This window comes from Lotus japonicus, chromosome 1, assembly GCF_012489685.1.
Source record: "Lotus japonicus ecotype B-129 chromosome 1, LjGifu_v1.2".
Classification (NCBI taxonomy): domain Eukaryota; kingdom Viridiplantae; phylum Streptophyta; class Magnoliopsida; order Fabales; family Fabaceae; genus Lotus; species Lotus japonicus.
In genome coordinates this window covers 123,600,619-123,624,458 of record NC_080041.1, presented here as the reverse complement: position 1 = coordinate 123,624,458, position 23,840 = coordinate 123,600,619, and the positions used below count along the sequence as shown (strand labels likewise).

Genomic DNA, 23,840 nt, shown 5'->3' with positions numbered 1-23,840 from the left:
CACTTCTACAAAACGATAACGAAGACCCTCTTCCTAGAAAATTAGGTTATGTAGACAACAAAGATGAGATTGAAGGAGGGGTTGCCATGAAGAGAAGTGAGATTTATAGTAGGACAAGTACAATATGACGGTGCATCATGACAGTGCTACAGGGTTGCCATTAGGGATGGAAATTTTTCCCAAACTGTAACATCCCAACTTGACGACTAGCCTCAGGATAACAACAAGAGTCTTTTCAGCGCGCTTTATCATCACTTAGCACTTCCTAGGAAAAATTCTTAGGAGGTCACCCATCCCAATATTGCTCCAACACAAGCACACTTAACTTTGGATTTTTTATGAGTTGGGCTCCCGAAAAGAATATACATCTTGTTGTCATGAGTCATGAGTAGTATCAATCAAATCTTTTATGCCTTCTTTGACTCTATTGTCCCATACCTATACATCCTCGTCATACCTCTTGTTCAGGTGCCCTTCGCCTTAAAGCCTGCCGGGACCCGATCCTTGTCCGTGCCTTACTGCACCGGCGATCACTCCCCGCCCTCGTCCGCCCCAGGTGTCACACAAATCCATGCCGCCCAAGCCCGATTCAATTGGACGAACAGAACCCAAGTTTACTGGAATTGGGTTTGGATTTGAGTTGGGCTCGTTACTGTACTACTTTATGGGTTTGGGACGGGTGACCATTAAATCCATGCCCTTACCCGCCCAAACCCGAACCCAAACATACCCGAAATATCAAATTACAAAAAAAACCTCATACATATATATATTTATAAACTTTTTCGTAGTGATTGATCATTAATTCTACTTTGGTATATTTTAGAAACTACTCTCTAAACTAATCTTGTCTTACTTTGGTCATAAATGAGGATCATGAATAGTATTTTTTTTTTCTTTCAATGAATTTCACTTTTTTGTTTTTATAAAAGTAGGTTCTGGTCCAGGTTCTAGGACGACTTTCTATTTCACGTAATTAATGGATTTTTATTTGGGTTTCAGGTCAATTTAAAACCTAATGGGTTTGCGCATGGATTTCATTTTATCGCTTATAAGGGTCTGGGTTTAGACATTGGTTTTGGTTTGTAAATTGTAAAACTTCTGCCCCACTGCTATCCGTTGCCTACCCTATAGTTGCCATCGTTCAACCTTATGTGCATCTATAACCTACCAAAATACTGGCCTTTGTTTTATTCCATCAATGTTGTTTTGTAACTTTTCGAAACTGATCTTTTCCAACCAAAAAAACTGGGCCTTGTTTAATCGCCCATAATACTTCCTCTTTAGTTTTTTTTAGTTTTTTAACTTTTATTTATAACAACTACTTGCTTTTTCGTTAGCCTTTTCAATCTATGTGGCCCAGATCCATGGTAATTTTTATTTTCTTCCCTAAAAAACATTTTCCATTTTTTGCCACTTCGCAGGTTGCCCCAACTTCTTGGGGTTGTCGGTCCAAAACACAAACCCAATTAGTTATACAGAACCGGGTATAAGGACCACGAATGACAATTAATATATTGCACGCACCTATTTGCAATTTGTTTCATACTTAATTACTTATACTATCCGGTTTATGTCTACGGTCCCACCCTACATCTCTGCCACACATTATTTTATTTGTATATCCAACGGGTCATTTTCATGGACCACGCGTACACCACCTAAGTTGGTGGTGTACGTTAAACGCACCCACAAAAATTAGGCAAAATAACTTGTAGCCACAGTAATGTGATAGCAAACTAGTTACGGTACACATATTTATATTCAATATTCCATTTATAACTTACCGTAACAAAACCGGAAATGGTTAGTCATCGATTTGAAATTGAATAATTTAGCAACCCACCATGATATTGTTTATGCAAAGGATTGAGACTACTCATTTTTAAGGGGTTTTAGTTAAAGACATGTCAGTTTCATTTGCTCCCAATAAATGTCCATGAATAAGTATTCATTCACAGTCACACCTTATTCAAGTTTATAAGACTTACTGTTTCATTAAAGATGATTATTTTTTGTTGAATATATGTTTTCTTCTGCGATATGGAGGGATAACAAGTATATGACTTTTATGCGATAGGAACCTTTCCTTTTCATTTTGAGTCAAAGTAAAGAAAGCATGGAGCTGAAAAAACTCACTTAGAACCCCACCTACGAATTTTTCATTCTCAAGTATCAACTCTCAAGTAATGTGGATGGCTTGAAAGAAATCATGCACGAAAATACCAAGCCAAGCATCTCCTTAAAACTTCAACAACACCTTCAGATATCGACTGCAAAACCTCAAGTCAAGCATCTTGAAATTGGGGCATATGGAACTCAATATTTTGATGCTTTCATCTCTCGATTGTGGATTGGAAGCCAAATGGAGAGTTTTCACTTGAAGGTTCACAAAACAATTCATGAAATAATTGGAATACTCGACCCTCTTTTTCCCAACCGATGTTGTAAAAACAATTCATTAGATCATTGGAATACTCGGCCCCCCTTATATCGTCCGGGTTGGGGGCAGAATAAAATTATAAAAATCTACAAAAAGGTTCAGAAGCCCAACCTTCTATATAAAAATGCATATAATCGATAAAGAAATTTGAACTTCTTGATGGAGGTCGCGATCCCTGCCAACACCCCCCCCCCCTCTTTTAGAGCCCTTTGTGCATTAGGGTTATCATATCTGAACAGTTAGTCCATGTCAAACTGATCCATATTTGTTACGGTTCACTCCCACAAATTACTTCTTTACCATCATTACATGGTAGAACTAAACATTGGCCTTCTACAAGTGTTTGAACTATAATAAACTACATCACTTACAACCGCAAAATCAACTACAAAACTTAACAGGCACCTAATTACAAGCAACTATAAAATAAGCAGTAACTACAAATTTCACTATTCAACAGCCATTTATAAATTTTTTATAGTGTTGCTTATCATAATTCCTTCCTCACATATTCAGTCTACTCAATCTATTCACCAGCCATAGACATGATTTTGTACCTGTCAAGCAAGAGATGAAGGTCTTTACAGTGCTGCTGGTTATAGTCATGTGTACCCGGTATTACTCCAGTACATAACCTTAGGAATTTGTTCCCAGTGAAACAGTAGTGAGCAAATGCTAACCATCCATCTACTAGTTCTGTCAAATTAAGCATTGAACACTGACTTAGCAATGAGCTTTCCATTACCTATACTTGCTTTTGCACCATCCTTTTCCTTGTTCAGGACTCTTACAAGCTCGGAATGTTCCTTGTTCTGTTACTTTTGATACAAAGTCTTCAGATGCTATGTCAGTCAAGCAGTTGGGAAACGATCTGAAGAACTCATTTGATTGATGATCAGCGCAAAACCTCAGCTGTAGCTGTGCATAGCACATCACTAATGCTAAGATTTATGAAGACTTTGTACCTTCAATAGATTAAGATAAACAGTGTTAAAAATATAACCAAATTCAATCAAAACAAGTTCTGTATCTGTATCTGGGTACATAAATTCTGAAAAATTATAATGTGTAGTTGAGTGTGCATTTTAAATATGCATAAAAAGAACAGTTTTAGACATTGCACTTTTCTTAACATACAAACAATTCACTTTATGAAGACAAGGGGGGTAACCCAGTTTCTATGTTGCAATGAATGCAAATTAGAAGTTTCTATCCCATTTCATTTAGGTATATTTCACAATAATGTGGGGACCTTTTCACTGAATATATCTTAATTTAAATTTTGAGGCATAGTTTTCAAATTGTTCTTACCCGTGAACATCTGCGTGGTTTCTTCCTTTCTGAAAGTTGAGATTCAAATTCATCCTCCTAGCTGCACTTTGAATTTCATTAGCAAACTCTGTGTGTCAAGAAATATCCAACTTGAAGCCATCAAGCTCAGCCTTATGCTTTGCTATTAAATCGATCAACTCCTTGTATCCCTTTGCCCATACCATCTTTCCCAAAAACAATGTGCCCATTTAGCAAAGGCTTTCTGCCCTACTCCCCTCTCTGCAGCAATTTTTTCTCCAATTTTTAAGAACTTGGGATTCACACCAAGAACATTGCAAATGACAGACTTGGGTAAATCTTGAGTAGAAGCAGAGAGACGAAGAAGCTGAATATAAATCATAAATAATTTAGTCTCTTATATCTTGTTTATCTCTCTTTTGATAATAGAACTCCATGACAAATATATCAAGAAAAACACCAAAATCATTTCTAGCTATCTCCCAAGTTAATCCAAGCTTACATACTATGATAATAAATTCTTGAACCTTGTGGCAGTATGATCTATTGACCCAGTTGTTTAATCCAAGAAAAAAATAGCCACAGAAGAAATTACTTGTCATGGTATTGTGGATGGTATTTGGTTCCAAAAATAAAAGTTAACATTTATGAAAGTTACTGAAAACAAAATGAAATTTCCATAAGAGTTGTGCGGATGCGTCCAAACAGATGAAAAGATAATTTGTAAACAGAACACTTAAGAAGGAGTGTCCCACACTTCCCTAGGGTCAGTAAAATCCCAGTTGGTGGGCAACCCTCCTCGCCGAGATCCCCCGGCGCATCTTCTCAGGAGTGGGCCTCTACTGGCCTCCCCAGCATGCCACTGGCGCCCGGGCAGGTAGACTGGAGGTGCTTTCGTTCTACCATATTTAACGATCAAATAAAGAAACATATCCGACACTCTAACACCTCACGAAGGATAAATTTCAACGCTACATAGACGACAAGTATAGAACAACACCATCCCTAGCATGAATTGAAATCAACTAGTCAAATACAGAATTCACATATCATGCTTGAATGCCTTAGCCCCTATTTTCTTTTAGCCTCATGTATCCAATCTTCTCCTAACTAATTGCTTTGATGAATGTCTACATTCTATGTTTCATAGAAAGTTATAGCCATCTAGTTACACACAATTTTTCTTGTTTCTTCACACAAAAGTGCATAATCCATAATGTACAACCAGGCATAACCATATATATGAACAAACAAATTACACACAAACCTTAGATTCTGGAGGTTCCTTGCACATTGATTTCTGCAAAAAGTGAAGAAACGAAAACTGAAATTCTTAGAAAGAAAACACTGATCAAACTGCGTTTCTCAAATTCCTTGAGCTTCGTCTTCAATGCTCGAACTGGCTCTCAATCCCGAACTTCAACCTCTTTCCCCAGTCAAAATCCACAACTCCTTACTCCGGCGACGAGTAGGCGCGGCGGAGCTCCGAGAGCTTCAACTGCAGCTTCTTCTTCTCCGCCGCCATGGCTGTTTATTAAAAATAGAGCTTTGAAAGTTGATTTTTTTACCCGTCAAATAAACAGTTTATTTTTTTTTAAATAATTTTAAATTTAATATTTTTTTGTATGTAGGAAAACTAATCTCAAGTCCTTCAAAAAGGAGGGCCAACACAATATCAGGAGGGGACACCAAATCCACTACAACACATTGCAAACTTGCACCAAGACCTGCTAGACAATTAGCTAGTTCGTTACCTTTAACGCCGAGGGATATGACGAATACTAACCTCTTACTTTCATGAGCAACAAAGACCTCCAATAAGAAGGGGCCTAAAAAAAAAATTCATTAAACTTTCCCCTAAAATAAAATTTAGTTATAATAATTAATGTTCAAGATGTTATTAATGATTTGAGTTGGTCTAGTGGTTAGTAATTGTGTATGTTACTTTTATTAGGGGTTCATTTTTATTATTTGTCCAAGGCCTCCAAAATGTCGGGACTGTAACACCCCGATTTCGGTAGCGTCACCTTAGTAACCAAAAGTAAACTTAATGCGGAAAAACGTGAATATATTTTTTTTTTGATAATAACTAAGACAAGACTGAATTGAATAAAACCCGAATGCGAAAAGCAATAGAACTAATATACAATATATAAACAGCCCCCGCTGTAAGAAGCAACCTCGTCACGAGTGAACCTCCAGTGACGGGTAATAGAAGAGTAGCGCTCGTAGGCAAAAGTACAAACCAAAAGAAAAGGTTAAGTGTCCGCAACACTATCCCTCAAAATGAGAATAAGCTGGCCCATCGGCCTGAAACAAGACTTCCTAAGTCCAACCAACTCTCTGTGATTCCCGTAACGAAACCACACAAAAAGCTATAGGTGGGAAACTACCCTGTCCCGAATGAAACAAATAATGTTCAGAGCTAAGACTCTACTCCTACACTAGTCCCATCTCGAGGAGCTCACACTAACACTCAATCCTACATGCTAGCATGATCGTCGTCCGAATTCGAAATCCAGAACGACCTAGTCTACATACACCATCCGTCCTCCTCTCGCAATGCGCTCCTGTTCCAGCATCCCAACTCTAGTTTCCCCCGAAGGGTGAACCGTCGTGAACTAGTCCGCCAAAGACATCTGACAAAGGGCGTTTGTTCGCCAAAGCACACACAGAAGACGCGAGGGTCAACTCCAAAGAATTATATAAATAATACCACCAATAGATACCATTAAAAGATTAGCCACTTAGGCTTATAGCTAGGGATAACATCCTAGGGTTGCATATTTCTCAATGAACATAAACGACAGTAAATCACAGTTAACATGCCTCAAATAGAATTAACAAGTACCAAACACACTCATCAACTATGTCAGTATGCATGTTGCATGAAATGATATGCAGGTTAACCCAGTCAACCAATATGCAATCCGGAACGGATGGACATCAAACGGATCAGCCCTAACACCAGCCACGGTGGGACCATTTCGGCCCGCGTGCCTCTTACACCACACAAAGGTAGTCAGATCAGCAGTAAACCCGTAGGTCTGCCATTTCGGTCTGCTACTAAGAGTCACCTAGCAGCGCTCTTACGCGGAAATCCTGGTCTTATAACCAATTTTGGAATCCGCCGTGGTCCGGTATCTCGCCGTGTTTAAACCATTTAATGAGTGCATGCAATGCAGTGATTAGCCAAACAACGTCTCCGACCTCACTCGACACGTCGCCACGTGTTCTAGCTAAATTAATGTCTCTAAAAGCTTACCCTAAGGTAAAGTCGATTCTGCGACAAAATACAATAATCATAAAATGAGTGCAACCACTCACGATGACTCTTCGGGTCATCAATGCTCTCACGAAGTCTCACGCTTCAGTGAAGTTTCATGCTCTCACAAGGTCTCACGCCTCAGTGGAGTTCCATGCTTTCCACAAGGTCTCACGCCTCAGTGGAGTATCCCGCATTCACAAGGTCTCACGCCTCAGTGAAGCTTCATGTTGTTCACGAGGTCTCACGCCTCAGTGAAGATCCATGCTTTCCACAAGGTCTCACGCCTCAGTGGAGTATCACGCATTCACAAGGTCTCACGCCTCAGTGAAGCTTCTCGGCTCATCCCTTGGATGGCTAACAAACTGCTCAACGAGCGAAGGAGTACCAACATACTCAGAACTTACCAAACTCCTCAACACTTAGATCCGACGACACTTCTCGTTTTCCAAAAACTAAGGTTTGCATCCGAAGCTTCCTTTCGAGTTTATTATCTTTATTTAAAGATTTAGAGGTTGTTTAATGTCTTATGAGTTTTCTTTTCAAAATAATATCCTTTTTAGTCTTATCGAAATTCCTATAAGTTCTCGGGATCTCCTAATCCCCAAATGACTCCAGAGAATGTCTCGATCCATACACATCATAACAAGGCCCGAATCTCATTCGTCCTATCAAACTTTCTCAAAACTCTCAAATAAAAATCGGCATGACCTGCCCGCTATTCTCACGATTCAGAATTTCAGATTATAGTGCAAAAGCAGAATTAACTTATCATAATCAATCAACATGTCATAGGTCAATATCTTAAGCAATAACCACATAGCACTTAGCATATAAGGCATGCACCACACATCCTAAATTACCCAATTAGCACTTAGCATGTAATTCACTCATCAAAAACATTCAGTAGATGCATCATCTACATTGTCAGCCGAAGCCTCAGAAAACATTTTCCAATCACACACAATCCAGTGCATAAACAGTAAACAATGTCGAAAACATCGACCCTAAGCATTAACTAGAGATTCAGTGAGAAGCCCTCACCTGTAGATTCTCCAGGACGATCTCCTAACACTTGTTCACAATCAAAGGCTTGCTCCTCTGGGAATTCCTCAAAATCACCTTTAGAGCAAAACCACAGAAATACTATCAGAATCTATCGAAAACTAAGCTATCGATACTTACTAAGGTTACTCGAAGTAATCTATACTCTAAGGTACGATAATCTAGCGCGAAAAGACAAGTTTTCGGAAAAGGAAATTTTCCTCCTCCCCCCTAATAGGGCTCGGCCACTTTGTGCAATTAGAAGACTCGATTTTTCTTCGATCAAACTTGGTTCCTATACTATCATTAGCCGTAACTAAGGGTATTCTGAACTCGGAAAAATCATCGGATCAAAAACTGTCGCAGGGGTATTTTGGTCATGATTTTTAACTTAGGATTTTCAAAACTGAAATCCCAAAAATAAAATTTTGCAGGGACGTCACCAACGACGTTTATGACAACTAATCCTACTAGCACTAAGCTAAGGCGATAGTTTTCAGCCTAAAGGTTGAAGCTTTACACCAAAAACTCCAAAAATGGGTATTTTAGGCTCAAATTGATTCCGGCGGAATTCCTGCGACATAACGGAAAATCTAACCCGGCAGAAGTGATCTTGGGCGCATAAGGAAGAGGTTTAGAATCAGAAATGAAAGATTCAGGATAGTTTTGCAAAAACCCATAAACTATCCGCTCAGAAAACTCTACAGAAAAGCTATGGAAAAAGCGATCAGAGGTAAGGATTAGCGACTATACCTCGAAGCCTTGAAGTAGCAACTAACGGATCAACGATCAAGCAAGCGATGAACAAAATTCTTCTTCCTTCTTCCTTGTTCTTGGCCGCGGGTTTGAGGAGAGAAAATGGAGGAAAATTTGAGTTTTTCTTCCTTTCTTTGCTATATATAAAGGTTGGAAATTCGCGGGAAAATGAAAGTTTCGCGAATCTGATTTTTCCGGCGTCATTCTCCGTGAATTAATAGATATGTTTTGGCGAAAGAATTCCAAAACTAAAATGAGGTCTCTTTGTATTTTTGGCAACTAAAGCATAGTCGGTATAAAACTATTTTACCCGATAAGTTGCTTTTTGCATCGGATGTCGGAATGGAAAACTTCCTTCGGAAGAAAGATTGAAATCATCAAGAGAAATGGGTGTACGCGTGTGGAATATTCATTTGAAGCTCTGAATAGAAAAAGTCTTCATTGTCGAGAAATTCTAGGGTTTTGAAATACCAGGGATTCGGTTTCGGCAAACTTCCGATGATTGGAATCGGACGTTCGTAGATCCTAGAGTTTCGCCTCGAAACGATTGTGATATATGGAAAAAGAGAAGTTCTAACATTTCTCTGAAGATTTTTGGAATTAACTTCCGTCGTGCCTAAAAGTGAAAATTAGCTATATACTAGGGTTTCTGACCTAGGTTTAAGCGTAAAACGATCGTGCTATAACTTTTATCGACTTCAATACGAACCTCAGACTTTTCCTGAACTTTCTCCTTCATAAATTTATTTCATTTGGTAAACTCTAGTTCAGGTTTCCCTTCACAATACATCAACCCTAATCGTAAATGGAAATCTCTTCCACTGATCCTAAGCTTAAAATCTTGGGTCTTACAGGGACCGACCTTATTCATGAGAGAAGAAGGTGAATACCCATCAACGCACTCCAACACTAATGAAAATCATATCTATTCTTCCCAAAAGGGTAACCACCATCAACTCCTGCATAGGATTCTTCAAGCCAAGCCCCTGTTGAATCTCGAACAAGGCCCCATGCCCATAAGATGATTAACGCTGTTGTAAGCACCATCGACCATCAAGGATACATATCCATACTGAGGTGGTTTGACTGGTTTCCAATGGATGCTAGCACGAGGAACCTGGTCCTTCGAACTCTCATACCCAAGCCATTGACCATAATCAGCCAAAACACGTATGATCTCCTCACATACGTGTTGTACTGTCCAACACTTCTCACCCAACACCATCTCATTTCGCCGCTACCATAACCTCCAAACAACTCCTAAGAACAAAGTTGAATGATAATCATACGTATATAATTCCTAGTAATTAATATAAAAAATAAATTATTTTATAATATTTGTCCACTTATAATTTCAAGGGAGCATTAATTGATGTTTTTCCATATAATGCCCTTATGAGCAAAAATTAATGAGAAGATATAAAAGTACAAATTAAAGGATAAACTAAGAAAACAATTAATACTCCCTCCGTTCCTATTTAACTGTCCGGGAAGAGAAGAAACACACATATTAAGGAGTGCAATTATTTTTGTTACTTTTCATAAAAGTATTATTTGATTTCCTATTTCACCCTTTAAAATGTATATTATATTTCCTTATTTATTGTTCCTGCAAGGGCATTTCTTGGAAAAACATCATTTAATGCTCTCTTGAAACTCTAAGTGGACAGATATATATGAACAAATTTTTTTCTTCAAAGTAGACAGTTAATAAGGAACGGAGGAAGTATGTTTCAGTTTTAAGAAGTTACCAATATTAATTCCATTTTTTGATGTGTGTTTCTTCTCTTTCTGAACTATGCATAATTTCAAGAAAAACAAGAACATTAATGTTGTTTCTAAGTATTTATGCTAAAATAGTAAAATGTTAAAGTAACATATAAAAAGGATGTATTGAGGCTATGAGGTATGCTGCAACACTCATTTTGGTATTATATTTCTAACACTCTTTTATTAGTTATAAAATTCATGTATAGTCCATTAAATTAAACCCCCTCCGTTCCAAAATGTAAGTTGTTTTAAAATTTGTACTATATTTTAAAATATAAGTTGTTTTGCAAAACCAATGCATTTTTTTCTCTTTCTTCCTTATATATCCTTATTTAATATTATATCTCTTAAATACCACATTCAGTTTTCACCTATCACAACTCTCACTATCCACTTAACCAATAATAACATTTCTCTCTCCTTAATATAACACAACTTTAAATAGGGGTATCTCAATCAAAATATTTATCAAATGATGAGTTTTTAAACAATGTGCACAACCTAAAACAACTATATTTTGGAACGGAGAGAGTATAGTTTTTACTTTCAATTTGATGAAACACACGTCAATTTTAATTAATAATTTATAAATTGAGTGTTGATAGCATTTAATCATTTACTTTCCTACACTAGCTTTTAGAAAGCAGTTATTATGGTTGTGGTTATGTCGTGGAATTACCAATAGATGTGGGATTAATGTGACCATATAAGTGTAGTCCTGATGTTATTGCGGAAACTCAAAATCTTTTTACAATTGACTTGATTGCAGTTTTGAACTACAGTTCAATTAAAACACTACAGGTAAATAATGTCTTTCGCTAGATCCTGATAGATATGAAGTCGCACCTAAACGATTCAAGTTACGTATGTTCTCATTGATGTACAACTTTAAATTGTTGTCTGCAACTGCTGCCAGAAACATAAAGGATTTTGAAGTCTCTGCATGATTCTTGTGGCCGCAATTCCGACTGCATCACTACGCAGTTGACTACAATTCCACGACGCAGCGACAATAACAATCACATTTCAAAATCCTGCACGGGTGAAGAGAGCATTATTTGAGGCCATTTTCATCCATGTTGCTCCATCCTAACAACATGTGAATTGACATTTTCCGGGATAAGATTATGAGACTATGAGAGGAGTGACGTGGGTCCTCTTATAAAGAAAACCACAAGTTTCATGACTCAATAGTTTTTTGACATTAAGTTTTTGATCTATAATGAATGTATTATTATGATTCAATTCAATAAATATCTTGATCTCCTACATTCTTAATTAATGAAGCATGTGCGTTGCGACGACTGGGCTTCCATTAAATCTCTTTTAGCTGAATGGGAGGCATGTCGTTATCAAGATGGAGATGGTTGTCGTACTCCCTCCATTCCTAAATAACTGACACTACTTCTTGTTGAATTTTGTTCCTAATTATCTGTCACTTACAAAGTTCAAGAGAACATTAATTATACTTGGACTGGGCGGGACATAAAGAAGATTATGTCCCGCCCAAAATGAACAATAAACCATTGACGATAGCCAAGGCGGGAAAGGCAACATGACGAGCTTCATTGCCCTCCCTTAGGTGATGGACCCACAAGCCAGCTGGAAGATTCCTTTGGATTTGTCTTATGTGTACGGGGATTTGGGCCTGATTGTCAGGCCCAAATATAGGAAAGATCCATATCATGACCACCCCCTCTATAAAAGGGGAGGTCATCCACTTGTACGAGACCAACTTTTTCAGCATTAATGAGAATATTCCTTTTATGGTAGTTTTGCTATTTTAGTGCTCTGCTAGGGTTTACTTTTTGTCTTTCTCTTACATAAGCTTGCCCTAGTACAGAACATTGGCGCCGTCTGTGGGGAAGACTCAGCTCTTCCGGTGACAGAAGGAGGAATCGCGAGCCATGGAGACTCGTTCATACGGCGTAGGTCGGCGCGATCATCGCCGGCGCGGTGGTGGTCGACACGGCGGTCGCGCCGGCGGACGAAACAACAACCGTCCCGTGCTGGACGACCGAGAGCAGGAAGCTTCCTCGGAGGGGGTCCACTCAGTGGCGCCGTCGCCGGCATCATTGGTGAATGCAGCTCCGGGAAGACCTTCAGATCTGATCGCTAAATCAGATCCAGGTGTTCGGCGGCGTTCAACGCCGCCTGACTACGTGAACTTGGAAGATCTTAAAACAACTGCTCCACGGAGAGCGCAAGAGGCAGTGACAGGTATCACGCCTGCGGCTTTGCAACAAATGTTAGATACCTTGCAGAAGGTGCAGTCCCAAAACGAGCAGTTGCAAGCCCAAGTTGAGTATCTTACTCAGCGGCAGAATTTTAAGCAAGAACAACGCCTGGAGGCGGAGGATGTAGTTGAATTCCAACCTTTTGTTCCAGCCATCACTAGGGTGGACATTCCAAAGCACCTGCAAACCATGGCATTAGACGCCTTTTCGGGCGAATCTGATCCTATGGAGCATCTTAGATACTTCAATACTAAAATGGTGATCGGCGGGGCGTCGGATGCGGTAAAATGTCGATTATTGCCTTCCACGTTCAAGGGCATGGCGATGCAGTGGTTCATTCGACAACCGCCCTTCTCCATTGATAATTTCACTGATCTGTCCACTAAGTTTCTGACTCAATTTTCCGCCAATAAAACCACAAAAGCAACAATGTTTGATCTTATCAGCATACATCAGCAACCAGGCGAGAAATTAAAAACCTACATGGCACGCTTCAGCAAGATGGCGGTGCAGTTGGAGGATGAAAATCCAGATGTCTGTTTGGCGTCATTCAAAAATGGCCTTCGGGCGGGAGATTTGAATAGAGACTTAACAAGGCGACCGGCGAAGGATATGATGGATCTTCGCGCTCGTGTTCAAGAGTTCATATTGATTGAGCAAGATGACCAGAAGAAACAAGAAAGAGAGGAAGGACGTAAGCAGTCTCAATCTGGCGGTGTTTCACAAGACAAATCTAAGGCGGGGAAGGAAACCAGGATAGCGCAAACCCCCCGCGTACCAAGACCGGGACCATACCACAACTCTAAACCTGGCTTTCAAAATACATGGCACAGAAATTCACAAGGTCCCGCTGCTGCCACAGCTGGTCAGCCTGGTGCTTCGCCAACGCCAATCCCACTTACTAAGTTGAATGCACCCTTAAGTACCATTTTAAGGGCGGTTGGACAGACCAACGTTGTGAAGTACCCACCACCCCCACGGCGGCCGCCAGCTAACGTGGACACCAATAGGTGGTGCGAGTACCACAGAGCGTTGGGGCATACGACAGATAATTGCTGGAATTTAAGGCGGGAAATTGATCGCTTGATTAAAGCTGGCCATTTGGCAAACTTTGTCAAAGACACAGCAGCGCCGGAGGTAGCTAAAATCACTCAAGGGGACAAAGGTAAAGGTAAAGAGATAGTTGAAGAGTTGGGCGATCCTGCTGGGGAATGCTCATCTATTGCAGGAGGATTTGGCGGTGGTGCAATTTCAAGTAAGGCTAGAAAACGCTACGTAGCGGCAGTACACTCAGTACAGGAGTCGAACGAAGGCGAGTGTTGGGTGAATCATTCCCCTATTATATTCACCCCTCAGGATTTTGCGCATGTAATTCCCCATGACAACGATCCAATTGTGGTAACAATTAGGGTTAACAATTATGTGACAAAGAAAGTATTCTTAGACCAGGGATCTTCGGCAGACATCATCTATGGAGACGCCTTTGATCGCATGGGACTAAAGGAATCAGATTTGAAACCATACAGGGGAACTTTGGTGGGATTCACAGGAGACCGTGTCAGTGTGCGGGGATACGTCGAAATTCCGACTGCCTTTGGAGAAGGAGAGTTTGTCAAGAAGTTTCAAGTAAAGTACTTAGTATTGGCGTGTAGAGCCAATTACAACGTACTCTTGGGGCGAGACACCCTCAATAAGGTCTGCGCGGTCATCTCAACTGCTCATTTAACTGTTAAATATCCCGCCTGCAACGGGAAGGTCGGGATATTGCGTGTAGACCAGAATGCAGCAAGGGAATGCTATTTGAGGAGCGTGGCGCTCTATGGGCGGAAGGCCGCCAAGGAGAGCCACCGAATTACAGAAATCTTCCCACAAGAAGGATTTAGCTTGGACCCAAGAGATGATGCTGATGATTTTCGCCCACAACCGCTGGAAGAAACCAAGCAGGTGCAAGTCAAGGACAAGTTTCTAAAGATTGGCAGTGGGTTGACAACAGAACAAGAGGACAGACTAATCACCCTTCTGGGTGATAATCTAGATCTCTTCGCATGGACCATCAATGATGTACCAGGGATTGATCCCAAGGTGATCACCCACAAGCTAGCCATACGACCAGGGGCGACCCCGGTCATCCAACCAAGGCGAAGAATGAGTGAAGAAAAGAACAAGGCTGTACAAGTAGAGACTGAAAAATTGATCAAGGCCCGCTTCATCCGTGAGGTACAGTACCCAACGTGGCTCGCCAATGTTGTAATGGTCAAGAAGGCCAATGGGAAATGGCGAATGTGCACGGACTACACGAGCCTGAACAAAGTGTGTCCCAAAGATTCGTACCCACTTCCCAATGTTGACAAGCTTGTGGATGGAGCTTCAGGGAATGAACTTTTAAGTCTCATGGACGCTTATTCGGGCTATAATCAGATTATGATGCATCCCTCGGATGAGGAAAGTACAGCATTCATGACCAATCAGGCGAACTATTGTTACAAGACAATGCCTTTTGGTTTGAAGAATGCAGGAGCTACGTACCAACGGCTCATGGACAAAATTTTTTCAAAGCAAGTAGGCAGGAATATGGAGGTGTATGTGGATGACATGATTGTAAAATCCGCCAGGGCTAGTGATCATGGCGGCGACCTTAAAGAAGCGTTTGATCAGTTAAGAACATATCAAATGAAGTTAAACCCTGAGAAGTGTTCTTTTGGGATCCAGGGAGGAAAATTCTTGGGATTTATGTTAACATCAAGAGGAATAGAAGTAAACCCAGATAAGGGAAGGGCGATCTTGGAAATGAAAAGCCCAACAAGTATAAAGGAGGTTCAGCGTTTGACAGGGCGAATGGCCGCCTTGTCACGTTTCTTGCCAATGGCGGGTGACAAAGCGGCCCCGTTCTTCACATGTTTAAAAAAGAATTCAAAGTTTCAGTGGACAGAGGAATGCGAACAAGCTTTTACCAAATTGAAAGAAACATTGGCCACATTACCGGTACTCTCCAAGCCAACACCAGGCGTTCCATTAGTGCTCTATTTGGCGGTTACTGACAAGGCGGTAAGTACGGTTTTGCTCCAGGAAGAAGGAAAAAAGCGGAAAGTTATATATTTCGTGAGCCATACTTTACAGGGGGCAGAATTGCGGTACCAAAAAATTGAAAAGGCGGCTTTGGCGATTCTGAAAACTGCAAGGCGCCTCAGACCTTACTTCCAAAGTTTCCAAGTCAAAATTAAAACTGATGTTCCCTTAAGGCAAGTACTTCAGAAGCCTGATTTATCAGGGCGATTGGTTAGCTGGTCGGTTGAGCTGTCAGAGTATGACTTACAATATGAGCCAAGGGGCCAAGTCACAGTCCAGAGTTTAATTGACTTCGTGGCGGAATTAACACCCACTGAAGGAGAGAAGACTCAAGGAGAATGGGTCCTGTCTGTGGATGGATCCTCTAATAACACTGGAAGTGGGGCGGGAATAACAATCGAAAGTCCAGATAAAATGATCATTGAACAGTCTCTCAAGTTCGAGTTCAAGGCGAGCAATAATCAATCTGAGTACGAGGCTCTAATTGCCGGCTTAAGGTTGGCCATTGAATTGGGAGTCCAGAAGTTATTTATCAAAGGAGATTCGCAGTTAGTGGTTAAACAAGTGAAAGGTGAGTACCAGGTGAAGGATCCGCAACTGTCCAAATATTTGGAAGTGGTGCGCAGATTGATGATGGAGGTCAAAGAAATCAAAATAGAACATGTCCCGAGGGGACAAAATGAGAGGGCTGATGTGTTGGCAAAGTTGGCAAGCACAGGGAAATTGGGCAACTACCAGACAGTCATTCAAGAAACTCTGCCTCGCCCGAGCATTGATTTGGTAGAAATAAAGTTGAAAGCTGTAAAGTCAGTCAGTGAGGGCGAGGTATCTTGGATGGAATCGATTAAAACCTTCTTAGAGAACCCACCAAAGGAGGATGATTTGAACACGAGAGCAAAACGAAGGGAAGCCAGTTTTTACACACTGGTGGGTGGAGAGTTGTATCGGCGAGGAATCATGTCTCCTATGCTCAAATGTGTCGATATCAAGGACGCCCTCGGAATAATGGCGGAAGTCCACGAAGGCGTGTGTTCTAGTCATATTGGCGGGCGATCCTTGGCAGTTAAGGTGATAAGAGCAGGATTCTATTGGCCAACGATGAAGAAGGATTGTTTGGAGTATGTTAAGAAATGTGAAAAATGTCAAGTCTTTTCTGACCTACACAAGGCTCCACCAGAAGAATTAACAACCATGATGGCGCCTTGGCCGTTCGCCATGTGGGGGACCGATATCTTAGGACCATTCCCTGTGGCGAAGGCACAAATGAAGTACATCATCGTGGCGGTTGATTACTTCACTAAGTGGATAGAGGCTGAGGCAGTAGCAACTATCACGGCCGCTAAGGTCAGGAGCTTCTTGTGGCGAAGGATTATTTGTAGATTTGGGGTTCCCAGGGCATTAGTAATGGACAACGGAACACAATTCACAAGTAGTGTTACCCGAGAATTTTGTACAGAAATGGGAATCGAGATGCGATTTGCCTCTGTAGAACATCCACAGACCAATGGGCAGGCTGAATCGGCTAACAAAGTTATCCTGAAGGGTTTAAAGAAGAAACTGGATGAGGCAAAAGGGCTTTGGGCGGAGGAACTACCAGGCGTTCTTTGGGCATACAACACCACGGAGCAGTCAAGCACAAAGGAAACCCCGTATCGTCTAACTTATGGAACTGACGCCATGCTCCCAGTGGAAATTGAAAACCAAAATTGGCGAGTGGCTCGGTTTAATGAAAATGACAACGGAGAAAACTTAATAGCAAATCTAATTATGCTGCCCGAGGAACAACGAGAGGCCCACATAAGAAATGAGGCGGGAAAAGTGAAGGTGGCAAGAAAATTCTCAACAAAAGTGGTGCCAAGAAAAATGAGGGTAGGAGACTTAGTGCTCCGAAAAAATACAATGCCCGATAAACACAACAAACTCTCACCCAACTGGGGCGGGCCTTACAGGATTATTGGCGATGTTGGAGGAGGAGCTTATAAGTTGGAACAACTAAGCGGTCAAAAGGTTCCACGAACATGGAACGCCTCTCATCTAAAGCAGTATTTTAGTTAGTAGAAACAACAAATGTGAACGAAGTCGCACTCTTTTTCCCTTTCTTTGGAAGGGTTTTTAATGAGGCGACAATTGTAATGAAGGGACAATTGTTCCCATACGAAAGAAAATTAATGAAAAGATCATTTCAACAGAATCATATATGTTTTGAATTTTTATTACGAGTTCATGCAATGCAAATCGTATCAAGGTATGCAATACCGCGAGTAAACCTTTCGGAATAAGAAAGTATCGCCTTCAAAAGTTAAAAGCCTTGGCAATTCTAGTGGCCACTAGAAACCAAGCCTCGTCGAAAAATCGGCTAAGGTATATAACAACGAAAGTTGGGAACAACTAAAAACAACGAATGAACTTAAGATGATATCCATTTAAAGTAGAAAAAAGGGGGCGATGCCCATACATGATTTGGAATGAAAATAAAACAGGGCAATGCCCAAAGAAAAATTTCAACTTCATAAAATAAAAACAAATTCAAGCCAGGTTCTCGTGGTTGGCGTTGTTGCCCTGGCTTGTCCCAGCTTGAGGATCTTCCTTCCCTTGATCCTCATTCCTGTGCTGCTCATTCCCATCCTCGCCATCTTCTTCAGGCTCACTCTCATCATTGAATTGGGGAAGGAGATCGAGGCTAATGTCATCATCACCAACTACTTGACCATCCTTGATCTCCTTCAGCCACCCAATGCGGGAAAGATCAAAGCCCGGCTCAACTACACTGATCTGCTCTTTGGCCGCCAGAAAGCCTTGAGCATATTGGAGAGAAGCACGCCCTAGGATGGAAGCATTCAGGCGATCATGTTTCTTCTCCAACTTTTGATATTTGGCTTGAATGGCAGTGTGCTTGTCATTTATGGCTTCTTTAAGAGACTTGGTCTTTTGAAGAAGCAGGTCCGAAGCAGCCAAGTCTTCAGTTAATTTAGCACACTTCTCCTCAGCAGATTTCAGCTTGTTGTTGGCGGTCTCAGCATCAGTTTTAGCCCGTTCATAGGCTGTCTTGTAATCAGCTGCCTTCTTCTCAAAACGGTTTTTGGCTGAGATCAACTCTTTCACACACTGAGCCATTCCCGCCACAGTACTGGCGGCAGACAGCGCGTGATGGATCGCCATGGAAGCAATGTTGGGGGGACCCTGACCGGAAATGTCCTTGTGAATCCGGTTGTCAAAAGTACGGGTCATGAATTCCAGCCCATTGAAGTGAGGATCCGACAAGCTCAGCAAGGGGGGAGGAGCTTCGCCACCAATGGCTGAACTAGGCCCAGCCTGGCCAAATGGAGTTGATGGGCGGTTGATCAGCGTGCTTGAATCTTGTTGAGGGGGCGGGACATTGTCATGTCCCTTCTTTTTCTCAGCGGGACGACTTTTTGAATCAAGAGTTGATTGGTGGAGAGGCTTACCACCAGCAGCACCTGAAGTTTTTTGACGTTTAGGGTCCCTGACGTTGTCAGAACCCGAGGTACCTTCATTCTTCTTCTTCTGCTCAGCTTCGGCGGCCCTCTTTTTCGCCGCCGCAGCAGACTGGGCGAGGTACTCCTTCATCTTGAGTGGGTTCGCGTCAACCTTGCCTTTTCCCATCGTAGCTGTACGGAAAACATCAATTAGACGAGATACATGAACAAAAAGAAAAAGAAGTTACGTACAAAGATTATAAACTTACTAAAAAATTGATTTAAAGTGCCGGATTTCGACGCCTCAATCAAGTCGTGACCGGAAATTACTGGTAGTGTGCGGAGGTAATCGGCGACGCCTTGTTCAGATTCATCCAAGGCGTCGTATGAAACAGATATTTTTCGGCGAGGGTTCTTTGTCCAGTAAAAAGGGAAGAGGGGGTTATTGTCAGAATCTCGGAACAAGTTCTTTATTTCGGGCGACTCCACAACTTTAAAGTATTTCTTCTGCCATACTTTGTAATGGCTTTTAAGGGCGGTAAACCGACTCATGTTCTTACGGGCTAATAGTGGAACCCATTTCACAGAAGTAGGTTTAGTGGTGACTGATTTATAGAAAAGGAAGAACAAGGGATAGGTTGGAGTGAAACTCAAGTGTTCACAAAGAATTTCAAAGCAGCGGAGGAAACCCCAGGCGTTGGGCTGGAGTTGGCAAGGCGCCACATTCAGAAAAGAAAGAACGTGACATATAAACGGCGAGAAAGGAAGTTTAATGTTTAAATCTAAGAAGAAATAGCCATAAACAAAGAAAAAATCGGGCGATCCATCGTCTGGTTCTTTACGCAACAGAACACAGTCATCTTCGCCACATGGGAGGACATTCAACAGATGATCTTCATTATTCGAGGTGGCGGGATCTATCTTCGTGAACCCTTGAGCAGAAATTCGAAGCGAACTAATGCTCCCAACGCTGCTCCAGATAGAATGCAACAGACATTTATCTTCAACTAAATGCACGTCAGAGCGCCATTCAGGTGAAGACAAATCTCCATTAGAGGAGAGAATTGAGTCTACAGAGCCGGCGGGACCGGAATCATCATGGGTAGAAGGCGAGGAATGAATTTCAATTATAGAGGGGGCGACAACTTCCTCCTCCGTGGAGGGTGAAGAAAGTTCTAGGGAAGAAAGGCTAGCGTTTGGTAAAGACATGCGAGGCAGTTTCATAAAAAGAAGATGAACAGAGTTAAAAGAAGAAAGAAGATGAACAGAGTCAGAGAAAAAAGAAGTAAACGAAGAGTCTCAAGAAAGAGAAAAACTAACCAGAGGGAGAAACGTGAATTTGAGAAAGGAGAACGTCGGCGATAGGGGAGCACCGCGCAATGACGACGGCCGGAGGAAGAAAAGGTTCACCGGAGTTCAAAGAAGAGAATGAAAGCTGCGGTGAAAAGGGTTTTCAGAGCAAAAGTTTTAAAAAAGTGAAAAATGAAAAGTGAAAAGGGGATTTTATAGAGAGAAAGGAAGAGAGAGAATGAGTGGGGGAAGATCGTGGGATCGTGGGATTTGAAATTCGAAAAGTTAGGAAGCGAAAAGACATTACTCCTCGAGACGCGCAACTGAAGATTGCATTTATAACAAATGATGACGAAATCCCGGAAAATAAGGATACGTGCGTCAGTTGAAAAGACGTGGTTGACGGTTATGATTAATGGCGACATATCTTTGAAACGGCAACAAAGGTGGCGAAGTGTGAAAATGGCGATGTAACAACGAAGGTAAAATGGCGATGAACGAATAAACAATAGAGGCGAACTACTAGGTAACATGATGAAGACATTTCAACTCTTTACTCGAGTCTCATGTCTTGGGGGCATGTGGACTGGGCGGGACATAAAGAAGATTATGTCCCGCCCAAAATGAACAATAAACCATTGACGATAGCCAAGGCGGGAAAGGCAACATGACGAGCTTCATTGCCCTCCCTTAGGTGATGGACCCACAAGCCAGCTGGAAGATTCCTTTGGATTTGTCTTATGTGTACGGGGATTTGGGCCTGATTGTCAGGCCCAAATATAGGAAAGATCCATATCATGACCACCCCCTCTATAAAAGGGGAGGTCATCCACTTGTACGAGACCAACTTTTTCAGCATTAATGAGAATATTCCTTTTATGGTAGTTTTGCTATTTTAGTGCTCTGCTAGGGTTTACTTTTTGTCTTTCTCTTACATAAGCTTGCCCTAGTACAGAACAATACTTTACCAATTGTACCCTTCATTTATTGGTGGTAGAAAAATTGAAAAGTTAGAATTAATATGAGAGATAAAGGGTATAGTAGGAAGTTAGATTGTAATTTTAACAAAACAAAAACATTAATTGTTATTTCTTAATACTTGTGCAACAACCTTAAAATGTCAATTATTTAGGAACGGATGGAGTAATGAATATGGTGTCAATACTCCCTCCGTTCCTAAATAACTGACACTATTTCTAGCTAAATTGTGTTTCTAATTATTTGTCACTTTACAAAGTTTAAGAGATCATTAATTATACTTTAGCAATTGTACCATTCATTTATTGGTGGTAGAAAAGTAGAAAAGTTAGAATTAATATGAGAGATAAAGGGTATAGTAGGAAGTTAGATTGTAATTTTAATAAAACAAGAACATTAATTGCTATTTCTTAATACTTGTACAACAACCTTAAAGTGTCAGTTATTTAGGAACGGATTGAGTATTATACAAGAATTAATAATCTCAAAAATTTAAGTGCATGTTTGATTTTCAATTTGAAAGTATTTTCACTCAACGGAGGTTTAAAACCTCCTTCATGTTTGGGGCATTGGAATGTGTGATTTCAAATTTCAATACCCTAAATGGACTTCAAAACTGAAAACCAAACGCAGCCACCTAAGCTATTGGGTAAGAGTCACTTGAATGATATTATTATTTGTAAAGTGTCTCCTCACGTAAGAGTTTGTTTAGACTTGAAGCGTAGACACTGCACAAATTCACATATCATTTACTGATATTCAGCTTTTTATCCGAAGAACCGGGGGCGCCAAAAAATTGAACTCTAGATTGCTTGGTCATATAGGTTTTGATATCATGTGAAACAACTAATCATCTCAAAAATTTATTAAACAACCAATTTTTCTACAAGTTTAAGTTGTTAGGTAATAGTTACATGAATTATTTTATATTATTATTTCTAATATATGAGAGATATTTTTTTGAAACAATATATGAGAGATATAGATATGCAAGTTGTAGTTAAATGACAATGGCCGGCGATGGGGATAGAGCGTAGCTGGACTGGACCCATGACGGAGCTTTGCAGCTTGATGGTTTTTGGCCCAGTTTGGAAGAGCTTATTTGAGCTTATCTGACAGCATAAGCTCTTATGCCAGTGTTTGGGAGAGCTTATGCAAACAGCTTATGGTCTGCCATAAGCTATTTTCAGCTTATTTTCATGAGCTACTCAGGATAGCTTATGAAAAACAGTTTATGCTTATACACAGCTTATTTTTAATTTATTTCAATAAATTTTTAAAAATAGCTTATGAATAAGCGCTTATGTCATAAGCGCTTATGACCATAAACGCTTAATTAAGTTGTTTATCCAAACGGGGCCTTTATGGAAGTGTTAATGGATGTCATCAATGTTAGTTTGAGAACACAAAAGAAATAGGATGGAAAAAGTTAGGAAAAAGAGAGTAGAATCAGCATTTTTTTGGTAGGGGAAACCTTTTTTAGATCTCTTCAAGTTGTTTGAGAAAAGGGGAAAATGTGCTTCTTTGGGTTTTTTTTTATTTTTCTTATCGCACTAACGGTCTTAAACCATCACAAGTGGTGTTTTTGACAGCTATAAATATGTCAAGTAGACAAAAAAACATTTTCTTTCTTTTTGCTACTTTTTTTCTATCATACTAAAAATTCTATTAAACATGTTATATTTTTCACCTCTTTTTCTCTTAAACTAAAGAAATAATAAGAGTAAGTTGATTGATATGTTGACGGAAAAGAAATTGCATGTGTATAATGAATCTGAGAAAGAGATCAAAATCTTTTATTCTCATTTATTGTTCGTTTTCATGCCTCACAAATAGAATTATATCATGTTAATTGAAATTGGCATAGATATGAAAATTATAGTCTTACATGAAGTACATGACATATTTCTATTGATAAAACTGAGAATGAAACATCAAACGAGGATAAAAGAAATTAGATCTTCGAGAAGATAGAATTTGCTTACAATCCCATTTATAACTACTATTTTTTTATGTGGATAGCTCAAATGACCGGATGTTACATATAACATTTAATGAGTTAAGGTTTTGGTAGCTTTTATTAGATTAGAGATGTTTTGATATCAATTGACACTAATGTAAATGAATATTACTACTTATCTCTTTGATATAAAAAGTAAATGATACTCCAGTATAATTGAAGAAAAAAGTACTTTCACGTTAGATTTAACATGTAGTACTAGTACAAAAAAAAATGTAGTACACATATGATGACTATTTTAAGA

The 23,840-nt window shown here is 40.3% G+C and overlaps 1 long non-coding RNA gene across 1 annotated transcript; it reads right to left on the bottom strand.

Moving 5' to 3' along the window:
* Positions 1–2,696: 2,696 nt before the first annotated feature.
* On the bottom strand, positions 2,697–5,293 carry LOC130730158 (uncharacterized). The gene is made up of 3 exons (XR_009016252.1): positions 5,001–5,293; positions 3,755–4,100; positions 2,697–3,408 (listed from the first exon to the last, which is right to left on the bottom strand). It is a non-coding gene; the product is annotated as an uncharacterized LOC130730158 (long non-coding RNA).
* Positions 5,294–23,840: the final 18,547 nt, after the last annotated feature.